The sequence below is a fragment of the Marmota flaviventris genome, unplaced genomic scaffold, assembly GCF_047511675.1.
Source record: "Marmota flaviventris isolate mMarFla1 unplaced genomic scaffold, mMarFla1.hap1 Scaffold_120, whole genome shotgun sequence".
Classification (NCBI taxonomy): Eukaryota; Metazoa; Chordata; class Mammalia; order Rodentia; family Sciuridae; genus Marmota; species Marmota flaviventris.
This window is the reverse complement of record NW_027287819.1, coordinates 67,267-82,723: the sequence shown is the minus strand read 5'-3', so window position 1 is coordinate 82,723 and position 15,457 is coordinate 67,267. Positions and strand designations below refer to the sequence as shown.

Genomic DNA, 15,457 nt, shown 5'->3' with positions numbered 1-15,457 from the left:
TGTTCAGTGCTTAAGAAATCCTAGATTCAGTTCCCACAACCAAAAAACAGAACCAAACTCAAACTAAAAATGAAAAACAAACTGTATTCCCCAATATTATTTGCAGGTAGGGGTCTCTATGATTCTGTGCTGGCCAATGAGATATCAGTGGAAGCCACTGGGCCTCTTAGATCTTTGTTTTTTTTCCTTCTTCCCTTTCCCCTGATTGCTGTATTGAATGGATTGCAGAATGAAAAACAGAAAGGGTTCTGAGGCATGATGGCATAGCTGGATAGCCATAGCAGCCCAGACTGCCAACCACTGGGCTTTTTGATTTTCAAGTAAAAGGAAATCTTTTTCAGTATTTGATGGGTACATTTTTCTAGCAGTGGAAAGACTGATGCATTGATTTTTCTCCTTGTTCTACTTTCTGTTCATTGTCCTCAGGTTCAGGAACAATGCAGGTCAAAAGAACCAGCCATCTTTGTCACCAATTCTTTTTCAGGTCTCTGGGGATGGAGTGGAAGTACAACACAAAACCTCTACAGTACCTAATCTGAGCCCTTGGGACAGAGTTAGTCCTGAGTCATCTCCAGGATCCCTCATCTGTCCCAGAATGTTCACAGAGAGTGAGTATATTTCCTCTTGTTGCCAACACTCAAGTCCAAAATCCCAGGACTCCCATGGCTCTCCTGAGAACTGTTCCACAACAGACTAACACTGGTCCCAATCTCAATTCCTGCACTGATGGGACATTGGGAAAGTGATTTTAAGCAAGCCATAGTGTTCCCAATTTTGAAGTGGGTCGTCTCCAAAAAAGACTTGAATCTAAATGAACACAGAAGGAAGAAGCCTGGGTCCAAGGACTGAAGATGAACCCTGCCTCCAGAGAAACCTAGGATTTTAAAAGATTTCCAATTAAAGTGAGGTGGCAGGTAAAGTATAGACCTTGACATAAAACAATAGGCTGAGAGCAAAATGTCAGATGTGGGCAAAGACGTATGTGTGAGAGACTGATGTTTCACAGCCTCCACAACAGGTAAAAATGAATGCTAAAATTGTAATATGTAACATAAGGAAAAGGAACCACATTTTTTCCTTTTTTATTTCTTTTCTTTTTTTGTACAAGTGTTTGAAACTAGGGAAACATAACCACTGAGCCTCATCCTCAGATTTTTTAATGATATTTTTTAGCTTTTGAGACACATTGTTAATCACAATATTGGGGTATTCTTATATCAAACAAGCATTTTTATCACAAAATAAATATGTCATGTTAGCAGCTACTTCTCTTTTACTGATTTTGTTTTTTTCTTTCCATAAGTTCAAGTGAAAATGCTGTTTTTTCATATTTAATAACTTTTTATAATTTTAACCATTATTTTTTTTGTTTTTATGTGGTGTTGATATAACCCAGCACCTCGTGTGCACTAGGCAAGCACTCTCCCACTGAGCCACAAACCCAGCCCACATTTAACCTCATTTTAATCAAATTATTTTCTTTCTTTCTACCCATCCTTGTTTTTTTTAATTCACCCTCCAATCTATGTGACTAAAAAGTTCTGGGAAATGATACTGCCTAATGTTAATTCTGGTGTTTGGGGCACTGGGTTTTGGCAAGATTTCCACCCCTTGCCCAGTTTTGCAGTATTCTGCTGTATATTTTGAATTCTTTATAGAAGCCTTTAGCATTTTTGTGGAACAATGAAATAAGTTTCCCAAAGTATGGCACTATTTTTGAAAGGTTTGGAGATATTGAATGACATGATGAGAAAAGCACCTGGCATAGTGCGGTTGTGTGATTCTGAGAGGACACAAATTTCTTTGTGAGATCACAAATGGTGTTCTTACCTAGAATGTCCTTTCCTTTGCTCTTTAGCATACTTCAATTTATCCTTTAATACCTAGTTGAATGTGAAGAATTTGTACTCCCAGCCAATACCTATACCCAGCCTACTGGACCCCTTCTCTTTGTTGTTTTGCAGCAACAAAGCAACAGCAGGAAGGCTTTCAGTGTGCTCATATAGCAATGGGGTTCAGTGAGAACTATAAATGGGTTTTGGCCACTGAAATCACCTGGCAAAACCCAGCTCCTGGTTTTATTAAACTTTGCTATCAGGGCTGGGGATGTGGCTCAAGTGGTAGCGCGCTCGCCTGGCATGCGTGCGGCCCGGGTTCAATCCTCAGCACCACATTCAAACAAAGATGTTGTGTCCGCCAAGAACTAAAAAATAAATATTAAAAAAATTCTCTCTCTCTCTCTCTCTCTCTCTCTCTCCCCCTCTCCCACTCTCTCTTTAAAAAAAAAAAAAAAACTTTGCTATCAGATTCCTTGACCTCCCCAGTGTCATTTTTTTTTAAATAAATCACCTAGTTCAGTTTCTGCAGCTTGAAGCCCAAGTCCCCAACTGCTTCCCTGTCTCTACAGCATTGGGTCAGGTTGTCAGAATAAACCATAGTTATACAGAAGTCATTATAAAGAGGCTTTCTCTTCTGAGACTGAACCTTGAGAAAGATGGCCATGACCAGATACCTATGCTTTCTCATTCTGAGATGCCCCAGGCTGGCTGGATAAGAGGTCACAGATGACTCTTGTTTGCCAAATAGCTGTGCCCATCCTGTGCTGAAAGGGGAGAGAAGGTGCTGAAGGCCACAGAGCTTAAAAAAAAAAGCAGAAGGCCATGTCTTTGAAAACATGCTTTTTAAATCTGGCTGGGCTATTTCACAAATAGGGCAGGGACATTGCTAGTTGCTGTACAGTGCCTCTTCTGCATCCATAATACAAAGACAGTGCTGAAAACATGCTCACATTTATGCAAAAAAGTATTATCATCAGTTGGAATTCTGTAAATGGAGATACTCTGTGGTTAGCAGAGTGGTTCAAGGTGAACCATTGAAGATGTGGGGTTCAAATGTGACCAGAGCCCAAAGGTAATTGTCCCTTAGACTCAGTGGTGTCACAACCATGGATATCTCAGCAAGATCTCTTTCATTCATTTCAGATGGAGTTTTCAAGGAGCAGTGGAGAGGCCAGGTGACAGTGAGGCTGGTGTAGGAGTGAACTTGATGGAAAACCATGGCTAATGAAGAAGAGCAGAGCCATTTTGTATGCTAGTGGATGGTGGTGGAATTGGGCCAAGCCAGACTGCAAAGGTTCCAGGGCTAGAGGGAAAAACCTGCAATCCCAGAGTGTTAAATATGTCATTGGAGGATGAGTCATGTGGACAGAATGCAGAGGATCAAATTGGTGGAGTGGGTGTGGCTCTCAGAACAATGCAGGTAAGAGGCCAGATGCTGGGTGGCGCCTAATGAAAAAAGTGGAGAGGACCTTGTGGGCAGAGCTGGTGAGGCAGAGTCAGGCTGAGTGAATGGAGCCCAACTCCTAAGAACAGTGGGCGGGGAGAAGACAGGGGAAGCACGTGGGAGGCAGCACCCCACCCAGGACCCCTTAGTTGAACACAGCCTAGGAACCAGGAGGCACAGTAATGCAGGAGCAGAGGGCATGGTGGGTGCATCCACAGGAGGCAAATGGAGTCAGGAGAGGCATCCATCCGGTAATTCTGTCAGGATTCACTGTGGACCCAGAGGGGAAGCAGGGTCTTTGGCCTCTGAGATAGTAATGTGACCTCAATGTCTGCTCCATTGGGGGCCTCAGTTTCCCCTCTTACCCACTGAGGCAATGGAGGGAGGCTGAAGATGCCATGGCACAGCCTTTCTTTCTTCCTCCCACTCATTGGATGCTGTGCACTTTCTATATTTTCAGGTTGGTTGGGTCCCATGGGGTTTCTTGAAGGGGTCCTTGGGATATCGCCTGAGACACTTTGTTTTTGGGGAACAATAATTTTTTTTCCTGTGTGTTCACAGAGACTTCTCTTGGTGCCTGCTGTTTACATATTGAGACCCTGAAGTCCAGAGAGGGTAAGCCTGTGATGCAGCCATCACTTGCTGGAGTCTGATCTGGATTGCACAGTCCCCTTCACTTACTCACTCACAGGCAGGGGTTTCATAGCACCTGGGCAATAAAAAAAGCATTGATGTGGGAAGAGGCCTTGGCTCTTTCCAGGTGCTACTTTGGGACACTCCCTAAGTCTGTAAAGTGGGACACAAAGTGACATCTGACTCTCAGGCTGGTGTAAGGCCAAGTTCCAGCTTCATGATTCTCTAAAAGGCAATTTGCAATGGATGGGGCAGGGGACCTATTTTGACAGTATTATCATTTAGTATTTTTTTAAAACATTCATTTTTTGTTGTAGGTAGACACAATACATTTATTTTATTTTTATGTTATGGTGAGGCTTGAACCCAATACCTCATGCATAATAGAAGAACACTCTACCTCTAGGCAAAACCATAGCCTTCATTAATTTTATATGTGGAAACATAACTCCTTGCATAAAAACAAACAAACAAAAAAAAAAAACAAAAAAAAAACTATAGTACCAGGCTCTGTCCTAGGCAGAGAGGACACAGACATGAACAAAACAGCAAGGAATCTCTGCTCTTATTTTCGTGGGGGCTACCATTGCCCTGGACTGACCCAAGAATTCAGGCACTAAAGAGACATGAAGTACTGACCCCCTTTAGGCATCTGATCTAATGTTACCATCCATGGCAATGTTTTACCTTCTCAATTATTCTAAAACACACCCTTCTCCATATCATTTAGCTGCCCCAATCCTTTCCTAGCTGTGAGATAAAGGTCTCCTTAAAGATCCCTTCCTTGCTTGCTTCTCCAGTTGCATCTCCTCACCCCTCTTTTAGGTTTCAAGAATCCCTGTCTCATCCCTACTTGTACTTACTGTTCTGCTTAATGTGGGTACTTTCCCATTGTTAGAAGTGCTAAGTCCTAATTAGACACTAGATGGTATCAGAACTGTACTTTTGACATTTTTTCTATCTTCCACCAGAGTATCTGCCTCCTTATTGGCTGGCTTGGTTAAGAAATACTTTAGAAAACTCTTCAGTACTTGCTTTACAAGCAGCTTTTTATTTTTTATGTACAAATCTTCATTAATTGTATGTATGAAATTAATCATCCAGCTATGAAAGGGAGTATTACACTAACTACCCAGTGTATATGTGTGTGTATGTGTGTGTGAGAATATATATATATATATATATATATATATATATATATATATATATATATATATATATATATATATACACACACACACATATATTTTTTTCAAAATTTATTCAGAAGTGGGATAAGGATTTCAATTCAATCATGGCCTCTTTCTACACCTGTTGTGCCTGGAATGTTTCAGGTGTCCTTACTAATATTGCAGGTATTTCTTTCTATTTTCTATGCTGTGATTATTAAAAGCCATTAAATAGAATAAATATATCTCAGAGATGCCAAGTGTTATCTCACTTGTAGTTGTTCATTGGGCATCTGTAGGCTTAAGTGAATATTCACAGCTTTTTGGCAAAAGCATTCCTGTATGGAGCAGAAAACCCACATGAGGCAGGAAAAAAGTGTGTTAGTCTTGAAGAAGGCTTTTGTGTTGATGTTTGTGATTTCTCCTTGATATCCACATAAGGTGAGAGGAGAGGACTAGGAAGCAAATGAATATTTGGAAGGCAGGGGAATGTGAAAAATACTGCAATGAGACTGAGCATGACTCAGGTTTGGGTGAAGTTATATAAGTACAGGGAGCATTTCTCTGAGCTGGGAACACACTTATATTTAGCCACGGAGAAGGAAATAATATGAAGAAGACAGAGTGTGGGCATTCAGTTAAGGAGATAGAAAACCAGGAAAATGTAATGACATGAATTTCTGGAAGAGGTGATTTTAAAAAGAAAGGCAGAACCTCTTGTTCTAAAAAACACTAAAAAGTGAGCCACAGGGTGACAAAGGAGGGACTTTGAGTTTTGGTGCCATAGGGGTTTCTGATAATCTCAGTGGAATCTCTGTCCTCAGGTGGTGGGAATTGAAGCCAAATTGAAGATTTATGGAAAAAATAAGGTCAGCATAGTGAAGGCAATAGCTGGAGGTCATTTTTCTGGTTGTTTACAATGAGATAAAGGGAGACTCAACCAGGTGTTAACATTTATGTTCTCAGAGATGTGGGGAGAGTTCATTCCTGCAAATGTTTGTTTGTGACTGCAGAAATCTTTTTTCTATTACCATGTTTATCACCTACACCTTAGAGTTGATTTTTTAGAAGTAATATGGAAGCCCAATAGTAATTTCTGGAGAGTACAAAGTGTGCTGGGGCAGGGCAATCAATGAAAGTAGAAGATAGATAATTAGATATGATCACTGTGTACCATGCATTTGGAAATATTATGCTCAACTCCATTAACATGTGCAGTAAATATTTGTTAATTAAAAACAAATTAAAACTAATTATTCTATTTGATCACTGAAAGGTAGGCACTCAACACTGAGGAAGAGAGTATCCTTATGGTTTGTTTCCTGCTTGTGAAAATGGTCATTGTTAGTCACCTATAAAGATAACGGATTAAATAATTTTGGAAGAAATCGTATGATTTCTTTGATTTGAAGTGCCTTGTTGTCACAGCATGATGAGGTTATCTGATGGACACTGAAATATTTGAAGTGCTACAGTCCATCCACTGTCAAGGTAGTTTGTGCCAAGTTCATCCTTTGGGACTGTAATATTTTCCTTATTCTTTCACTATTTGTTGCAATCAAGTCACTGAATCTGCCCACCCATAAAATGACAAAGATACTAAGCTCCACATGCAGGATGGGATGCTATTCTCCTGTATTGTTTTGAACTCTTGTATATGAAAGATTTTTTTCCCATCATTTTTATCAATGTAGTCAATATTTCTCAGTAAATGTACATTTATTTGTTGCTTTCACTTATAATTTAATATTAAAGTTTTTTTATTTTATTGCTCATATTTTCCAGCTTTCACTCTTTCAGGATTTTTACTTTAGTTCTTATGTCATTTATCAGGAATTCACATGTGTGAAACCTTGAGAGACTCTCCTCCTACTCTTAATTCTCTTCCTCCTTCATATGTTAAGGCTCATTTTTTTAAAAAATTATCTTTCATGATGCTAGAATCACCACTTTCTCCAGGGAAATATACACCTTTTTACTGGTATTTTTAGGGCAACTTGTGTAATTTGTCAGGACCAATGCAAAATGAAAACTTAGACTCCCTGTCTAAAAGCAGGTGACCTCTACCATTGACATCATGCCACAGAAATCTATTTCTTTCTTCTGTGATCTCTTCATATGTCATTGTACAATTTGTCTTTTAATTGTCCTTCTTACTACAGAATTTTAAATTATTAGCAAGACTTCTAACATTCATCTTTTTGTATGCCATATCAATTCTAAATGCAAACTTATGAGAAATTCACATTGGAGAGCTTACACATCCATGTTGTGTTCATTAATACCAAAGCAGTGAATATGTTACACAGAACCAGTGCAATTGCATTTATTACACCTTGATAACTGTGAACAATTTCTCCAGCTGGTTTGTTAATGAGTTTGAAAGAGCTGGGAGAAAAATGACTGTGGATTACCCTGCTTTCCCTATCCCTTCACATCCTCAGCTGGAAAGTTGGGTTAACACAGTGAAATACCTTGAGTGACAAAGCTGTCTTCTTTCTATATTTGAATCTAATTCTGGTTCGACATTAATGTGTGTCCTACCTGGGTTTCATCATGCTCCCTTTTTTTTATACTTGTGGATAGGACATGGTCACTTTGTACCCAACTCTCTCTTAGCTCCCATATTTCTGAGGCGCACTGGAATTTGTGATAATGGGAATGAAAACTCAATGTTTATGAGGTGTCCAAAAGCACTATACCTGCAGGTTACATTTATGTGCTGTGTTTATACCTGTGGTCCATTGCCTTCTTGGAATTTACTTTTGAAAAATAAGTAGTAAGATAAAATCAATAAAAATTATGATAGCAACAGCGAATATTCAATTAAGAACAGGTCCACTTTGAGCAGGAATCCTGACTGTGTAGGAAGAGCATCATGGGGCTAGTCCTCCTTTCCCTGCCTTCTGGCTTCGACACTCTCTTCATCATCTTTCCCTCCCTCAGTCCCTTGTATCCTCCCTTCCTCCCTTGCACAATAGTAAGAACACTAAGTAGGATATATGTACTCTGAAAACATGTAAGTGAACATTATACTATTGTAAAGTGTAACTACAGAATTATGCTGCAAATATCTAGAAGTTGTTTATCTTATGCAATTAAAATTTTATATCCATCGAAGAGCAGTACCACATTTTACCCTAACCACATTTCTTTGCAAACAGCATGCTACTCTCTGTTTATATTTATCTATTGCAACTAGAGATTGAACCCACAACACTTAATTACTGAGTCACTTCCCCAGAGTTTTATTTATTTATTTATTTTAATTTAGAGTCAGGGTCTCACTCAGTTGCTTAGGGCCTGGCTAACGTGATGAGGCTGGTTTTTAACTTGTGTTCCTCCCACGTCAGCTTCTCAAATCACTGATATTCAAGGTATGTCCCACTGTACCCAGCTCACTTAATGGTTTTTCATAGGGATATTTTGTGTTTCAGATTTTATACTCTTCTCAGGTGATGTGTCAGTCATTTCTCTCATTCCAACAGTTGAATCTCTTTGCTGTTCATGCTTTACTGTGCTGTGCAGAAGCTTTTGGTTTAATGGAATTATACTTCTCTGTTCATGGTTCTCTTCCCTGTCCTTTTATTGTCATAGCCAAAGGACCATTACCTAGAGCAATCTTGTAACGTGTTTCTTCTGTGTTTTCTTTGTATATTTTGCTCACAAACTTATGCTCTTCTTTCTTTTTTTCTATTTTAGATTAAAAAATAGCAACTTCATCTGCTTGTGTTATATAGCATGATATTTTAATACATATAACACTGTGTAGTGATCATATTTGTCACCTTAGTAGGATGGGAAGAGATTGGTAAATGGGACCCCCAGTACTCTCTTCCAGGAATTATACAGGTTCACCTCTCACTGTTACATTTTCTACTCTTTGAGTTGATGTTTGATATGATGTAACATAACTTTTTGTTTTCTTTCTCCCCTGTGCAGATATTGAGTGTCCTCAGCACCATCTGTTAAAGAGACTAACTATCCTTTATTCATTCTGTATTATTGGCTCCATTCTCAAAGATGATTGTGCAGTGAATGTCTGGGCTTATCCTTGTTCTCTTTTCTGTGCATTGGTCTATATGTTGCTTTCTATTTCAGTAAAACAGTGTTTTAATTCTTGTATTTTGTAATTTATTTGATTCTATCTTTTTGGCATTTGTTAAAATTAGCTATACATAACAGTATAATGCATTGACACAGCATACATAAATGGAGTATAACTTCACATTTTTCTTTTTGTACATGATGCAGAATTGCACCAGTCATGTAATTGTATAAGCATACAGGGTAATAATATCTGATCCATTTCATGATCCTTCAAAACCGCATACCTCTTTCCCTCCCTTACTAACCTCTCTATAAATCAAAGTGTATTTATTCTTCCCTAGTGCCTTCCATTGTGAATTAGCATCTGCACATCAGATAAAATATTAAGCCTTTGAAATTTTGCTATTGGTTTATTTAGCTTAGCATGGTATTCTCAAGTTACATATTCCAGCAAGTGGCATAATTTTATTATTTCTAGGGTTGAGTAATATTCCATACACACACACACACACACACATACACAAACACACAAACATACAGCCACACACATATATATATATATATATATAATATTTATATTATATATAAATGTTATATTATTTATATTATATATAAATGTTATATTATTTATATTATATATAAATGTTTTATTATTTATATTATATATAAATGTTTTATATATATATCATTTTATTTATTCATTCATATGTTGAAGGATACCTAGGTTGGTTCCGTAGCTTAGCTATTGTGAATTGACCTATTGTACATTGATGTGGCACAAGCAATGTATGAGTGTACCTTTGCCTCCCACATTCTCATGAACAATATTATTGCTTGTATTCTTGATAATTGCCATTATGACTGCAGTGAAATAAAATATTGAAATAGCTTTGATTTGCATCTTTCTAATTGCTAAAGATGATGGTCTTTTTTATGTGTTTGTTGATCAATTGTATTTCTTCTTCTGTGAAGTGTCTTTTCAGTTCCTTCATCCATTTGTTGATGGGTTATGTCTCTTTTTTTGTCAATAAGTTTGTTGAGTTCTTTATATGTCTTGGAGATTTCTGCTCTATTTGATGTGTTTGTGCTAAGGATTTATTCTCCCATTCTGTAGGCTCTCTCTTCATATTATAGATTGATTCCTTTGCAGAGAATAAGCTTCTTAGTTTGAATCCATCCCATTTATTGATTCCTAATTTTACTGTTTGTGTTTTAGGAGTCTTGTTCAAGAAGTCAGGTCCTAAGCTAACAGGATGAAGATGTGGACAATTTTTTTTTTTTTGTTAGGGTCTCCATTCTCATGTCTAAATCTTTTATCTACTTTGAGTTGATTTTTGAGCCCAGTGAGATATAGAAGTTTAATTTCATCTTTCTACATATGGATTTCCAGTTTTCCCAGCACCAATTGTTGAAGAGGCTTTCTTTTCTCCAATTTATGCTTTTTTTTCACCTTTGTCTAGTATGGATTGGTCTATATGTCTTTTAGGACTTTTTTTTTTCTTTTTTTACTATGTCTCTGTAGTATAGTTTAAGGTCTAGTATTGTGATGCCTACTGATTCACTCCTTTTGTTGAGAATTGCTTTGGCTATTGTGGCTCTCCTATTTTTTCAAATGAATTTCATGATTGCTTTTTATAGTTTTATGAAGAATGTCATTGGGAGATTAAAAGGAATTGCATTGAATCTCTATAACTATTTTGTTAGTATCACCATTTTGACTATGATCATTCTGCCTATCCAAGAGTATGTAACATCTTTACATTTTCTCAGATCTTCAATTTCTATCTTTAGTGTTCTGTGGTATTCATTGTAGAGGTATTTTACCTCTTTTTTAGTTTGATTCCCACGTATTTTATTTTATTCTTTCTTTTTCTTTTTGAGGCTATTGTTAATGGGGTGGTTTTCCTAATTTGTTTTTACATTGGATTCATTGCTTCATTGCTGCAGTCCGGCTCCAGCAAACTGGGGGGGGGGGGGGGGGTGACGAAAAACTTGTGTACATTGATACAGCAGGAATGGGAGCTTTTTACTGTAGGACAGGAGCGGTATTTATACATTCCACACAGCTTATCTTAATTAGCATAAACTAGATACAGCAGTCAACCAATAAGGAATCTCCACACTTAATGTCTCGCTTTTGTTACTTCACAAACCACTCCCTCTGGCATTTTGCCAGGCGCCATCCAGACTTGTTTACAGACTCTAACATTTCTCTGGCAAAATGCCAGGCGCCATCCTGACTTGTTTACAGACTCTAACATTTCCCCCTTTTGTTTAATTTAAATAATGACCATAGTGGTTTTTACACAAACACCATAAATAACCTGCTATAAACAGAAAGGGAGGATACAAAATGCCACAATACCAAGCCACTTGATGGCTCCATGCAAGAAGCCCTTGGAAAAATTATACCAGCAATGACACAACTTGTAAAGATACAATTTGTTGTAGATTACAGTTTGTTGTCTCAGTCCAGGTAAAGCAGTGTCTCAATAGATTAACTCACAGTCCAGGTAAATCACAGTCCAGGTAAGTTCTGCAGGCAGCTAGCTTAAATCACAGTCCAGGTAAGTTCTGCAGGCAACTAGCTTGATCCGAAGTCTCGTCCGTCCATTTCTCAGCCGAAGTTTCGTCCGGTTTTCAGCAACACTGGAAATTCTTCCACCCTCGTTTTCACCGGCACTGGGATGAAGGCAGGAACTCCAGCAATGATGCTAAAGAAAATCTTGTAGCATTCCACTAAGAAAACAACCTTCTGAATAATTTAGTACATTATCTCAAGGTTTTTTACATTTGAAATAAGCCTTAATAGTACTCATTACTCATCAGCCTCCAGGTGTGGGAGAACCATTGTAGTTACTGGCCTTGGAAATGATCAAACTTCAGGGATGCCGGTAGCATCTTCTGCCAGCTGTACTGTCCCAGGCAGCCCCAGATGGCCCTGGGGAGAGTCCCAGTCTCAAACTGCTTCCAGGTCAGGTTTGGATTTGGGTTCTCGCAGTGGCGTTTAGTAGTAGCCTTTTGCTGCAACTTTTTTCCTGATAATCCTTCCTCCTCTGAACTTTCTTCTTTCTGACTTGAGTTCCATCAACATGCCCTAACTGCTCTTGGTTCCACTGGGGTGCCTTCTTCCCTTAGTAATTTACTTAACACCACTTCCATATTTTCATCACAAAGACAATACAATACACTGAGACAAAACAAGACAAAAACATACTGTATCAATCTTCTCCATTTTCTCCAAATGGCCATTTTTCCTCTTGCCCTATCTGCCTAGGGACGAGCAGATTTGCTCCCGTCCTATGTATGGACGGGCAGCTTTTTTCCTCGTCACTTACCCCCGAGTGTCCCGGGGCTCCCCTTAACGGGCCACCATCTGCCACAGTCCGGCTGCAGCAAACTGGGGGGGGGGGGGGACGAACTTGTGTACGTTGATACAGCAGGAATGGGAGCCATTTATTGTAGGACAGGAGCAGTATTTATACATTCCACGCAGCTTATCTTAATTAGCATAAACTAGATACAGCAGTCAACCAATAAGGAATCTCCACACTTAATGGCTCACTTTTTTTTTAAAGAGAGAGTGTGAGAGAGAGAGAGAGAGGGAGAGAGAGAGAGAATTTTAATATTTATTTTTTAGTATTTGGCGGACACAACATCTTTGTTTGTATGTGGTGTTGAGGATCGAACCCGGGCCGCACGCATGCCAGGCGAGCGCGCTACTGCTTGAGCCCTATTTTGTTACTTCACAAACCACTTCCTCTGGCATTTTGCCAGGCGCCATCCAGACTTGTTTACAGACTCAAACACTTCATTATAAAAATTCATTTGGTTTCTGAGTGTTTATTTCATGTTATACTATTTTACTAAATTTATTAGTCAAGAAAGTTTTCAGGTGAAATTTTTTGGATTTTCTAAATATAGAAGCATGTCATTAGCAAATAGTGATAGTTTGATTTCCTGTTTTTCTATTCATTATCTTTAATTCTTTCTTCTAATTGTTTTGGATAGAGCTTCAAGGATGATGTTGAATAAAATGGCAAAAAAAGGCATCTTTTTGCTTTATTTCAATTTTAGAGGGAATGCTTTAATTTTTTCTCCCTTAATAATAATGTTTCTGAGGAGCCCCCACAGAAGGGCCAGGCACAGAGCCCACTGGCAGGGTGGGCCCAGGACTGACTGGGCAGGGGAGGGGGTGGGAGACCCCAGGACAAAGGCCCTGGCCACCCTCCCCCAGCGGAGCCAGCCTTCTGTGCAGCAGAGGGTGGAAACACTTTTCTATGGTGATGAGGCACTGAGAAGCCTGGGCAATAGCGTCAGTGGCAGTGGCAGCAACTTTGTGTCCCTGGCCCACTTGTCCCTGAAGCGCCAAGATGGGCAGCAGGCAGCGTGGTGAAGAATGATGCCCTGAAGCTGAGCCTGAGGGAACAGGTGCCAGCAGAGCCAACTCTGCCCCTCCATCTGCAAACTGCACACACAACAGGTGCCCCCTGACAGCCTGCTCTCCAGCCCTACCTGAGGCTGCTGAAGCTCCCCTCTCCTGAGCTCGAGTGCCTCATCATCCAGACCAATGGGCTGGTTACCACTACACCGAGGAGCACACAGTTCTTCTACCCCATGATGTTGGCCAACGAGAAGCAGGAGTTCACCGAGGAGTTTGTCAAGGCCCTGGAGGATTTGGAAAAGCAGCACCAGCTTGGCGAGTGTGCAGCCCCACTGCTGCTGCTGCTGCTGCTGCTGCAGCCTCTGCAAGAGGACCCTCTGTCAGGCATCAGGCGCCATACCCTCACCCCCCAGCTGACATCGGTCTTCAGGAACCTGAGCAGCTACAGGGGTGGGGCCGGGGGTGCTGCAAATGTCCCCTTCACCTCCAATTCCGTTCCCTTCTCCCCGTCACTGCTGCCCCCCCCGCCCCCCCCCCCCGCGCACTGGGGCTGCCATGCCTAGCTGTGCTCAAGGATGAGCCACAGAAGGTGCCCGACTTGCCAAGCTTCAGCGAGAGCCTGCGGATATCGCTCATCGACATGGACACATAGTAACACATCCAGGCTGAGCGCAATCGGCTGCTCAACCGCATTGCAGCCTCCAAGTGCCCCAAGGGCAAACTGGAGCATCTCTCCCTGGAGGAGAAAGTGAAGAGGTCAAGAGCCAGAACACAACCTGGCGTCCACCAGGAGCCTGCTGACTGAGCAGGTGGCGCAGCTCAAGCAGAACGTCCTCAGCCATGTCAACAGTGGCTGCCAGCTGCTGCCCCAGCATCAGGTGCCCTTGTACAGAGCCCAAGCACTGGGTGCATGCGCGGCCCCCCTCCTTGAGGGGCGGGCTCACAAGGGGAGGGAGATGGCGTGAGCGCCCTGGACTTGGGAGGGTGCAACCCTGGCGACCACCTCCCCGAGGGTGCCCAGGACTCGGAGAGGGCCCGGTCCCCAGGCATCCCCATGGGTGCCCTGGGCTTGACAAGCTGGACCCCCTGCTCCTTTAGGGGGGGTGGAGTCCATGACCTCCACCCACCCCCCTCCCCGCCTCTTTTCCCTGCGCTGCTGCCAGGTGTTGCACAAACCCGCAGGTTGCCCCTTCCTACACACCACTGCGGAAGGGGTCTCTATGGGGCACAGCCTCCAGGCTGCCTTTTCTTTTTCTGTTTTGCTTTTGGGAAAGAGAAGAACAGAGTGTTAGATTCTGCACCATTTATGTTTCTATTCGTGAACAAATGGTTGTGTGTCCCTGTGTGTTTCCTTGTGTTTTTTTTTTTTTTTAAAGAAATGGGAAAAAGAAAAAAAAAATATTAAGCCTTTTCCTTGCTCTCACTACCCACTTTTGTCCTTCCAACACCCCTCCTCCCTGCCCTTTTTGTTCTTTGTTTTTGCTTTGCTAGGATTCCACATTCCTGTTTGTAAACCTTTGTTCCCTGTTTTCTGTTTTCAGTAAAGTCTCCTTACTCCAAAAAGAAGAAGAAGGAAGAGGAGGAGGAGAAGGAAGAGGAGGAGGAGGAGGAGGAGGAGGAGGAGGAGGAGGAGGAGGAGAATATTGTCCATGTGTTTACCATAGATAGCTTTTATAGTATTAAGACATATTTCTATTATACATAGTTTTCTAGTATTTTGACTATGTATTTAGTCAAATGTTTTTTTTTCTGCATTTATTGAGATAATTTTTTTTATTCTTGTCTTTACATCTATTTAATTAAAAATATGTTTATTGATTTCTATGTATTGAACCAACCCTGCATCTCTGGGACAAAGCCCACTGATTATGTTGTACTATCTTTTTAATATGATTTTGTATGCTGTTTGCCATAATTTTATTGAGAATTATGACATCTC

General features: G+C 40.6%; 1 pseudogene; it reads left to right on the top strand.

The window, feature by feature from the left end:
• The first annotated feature begins 3,177 nt into the window (after nt 1–3,177).
• LOC139703742 (transcription factor JunD-like) lies at nt 3,178–15,223 on the top strand (annotated as a pseudogene).
• The last annotated feature ends 234 nt before the right edge of the window (nt 15,224–15,457 follow it).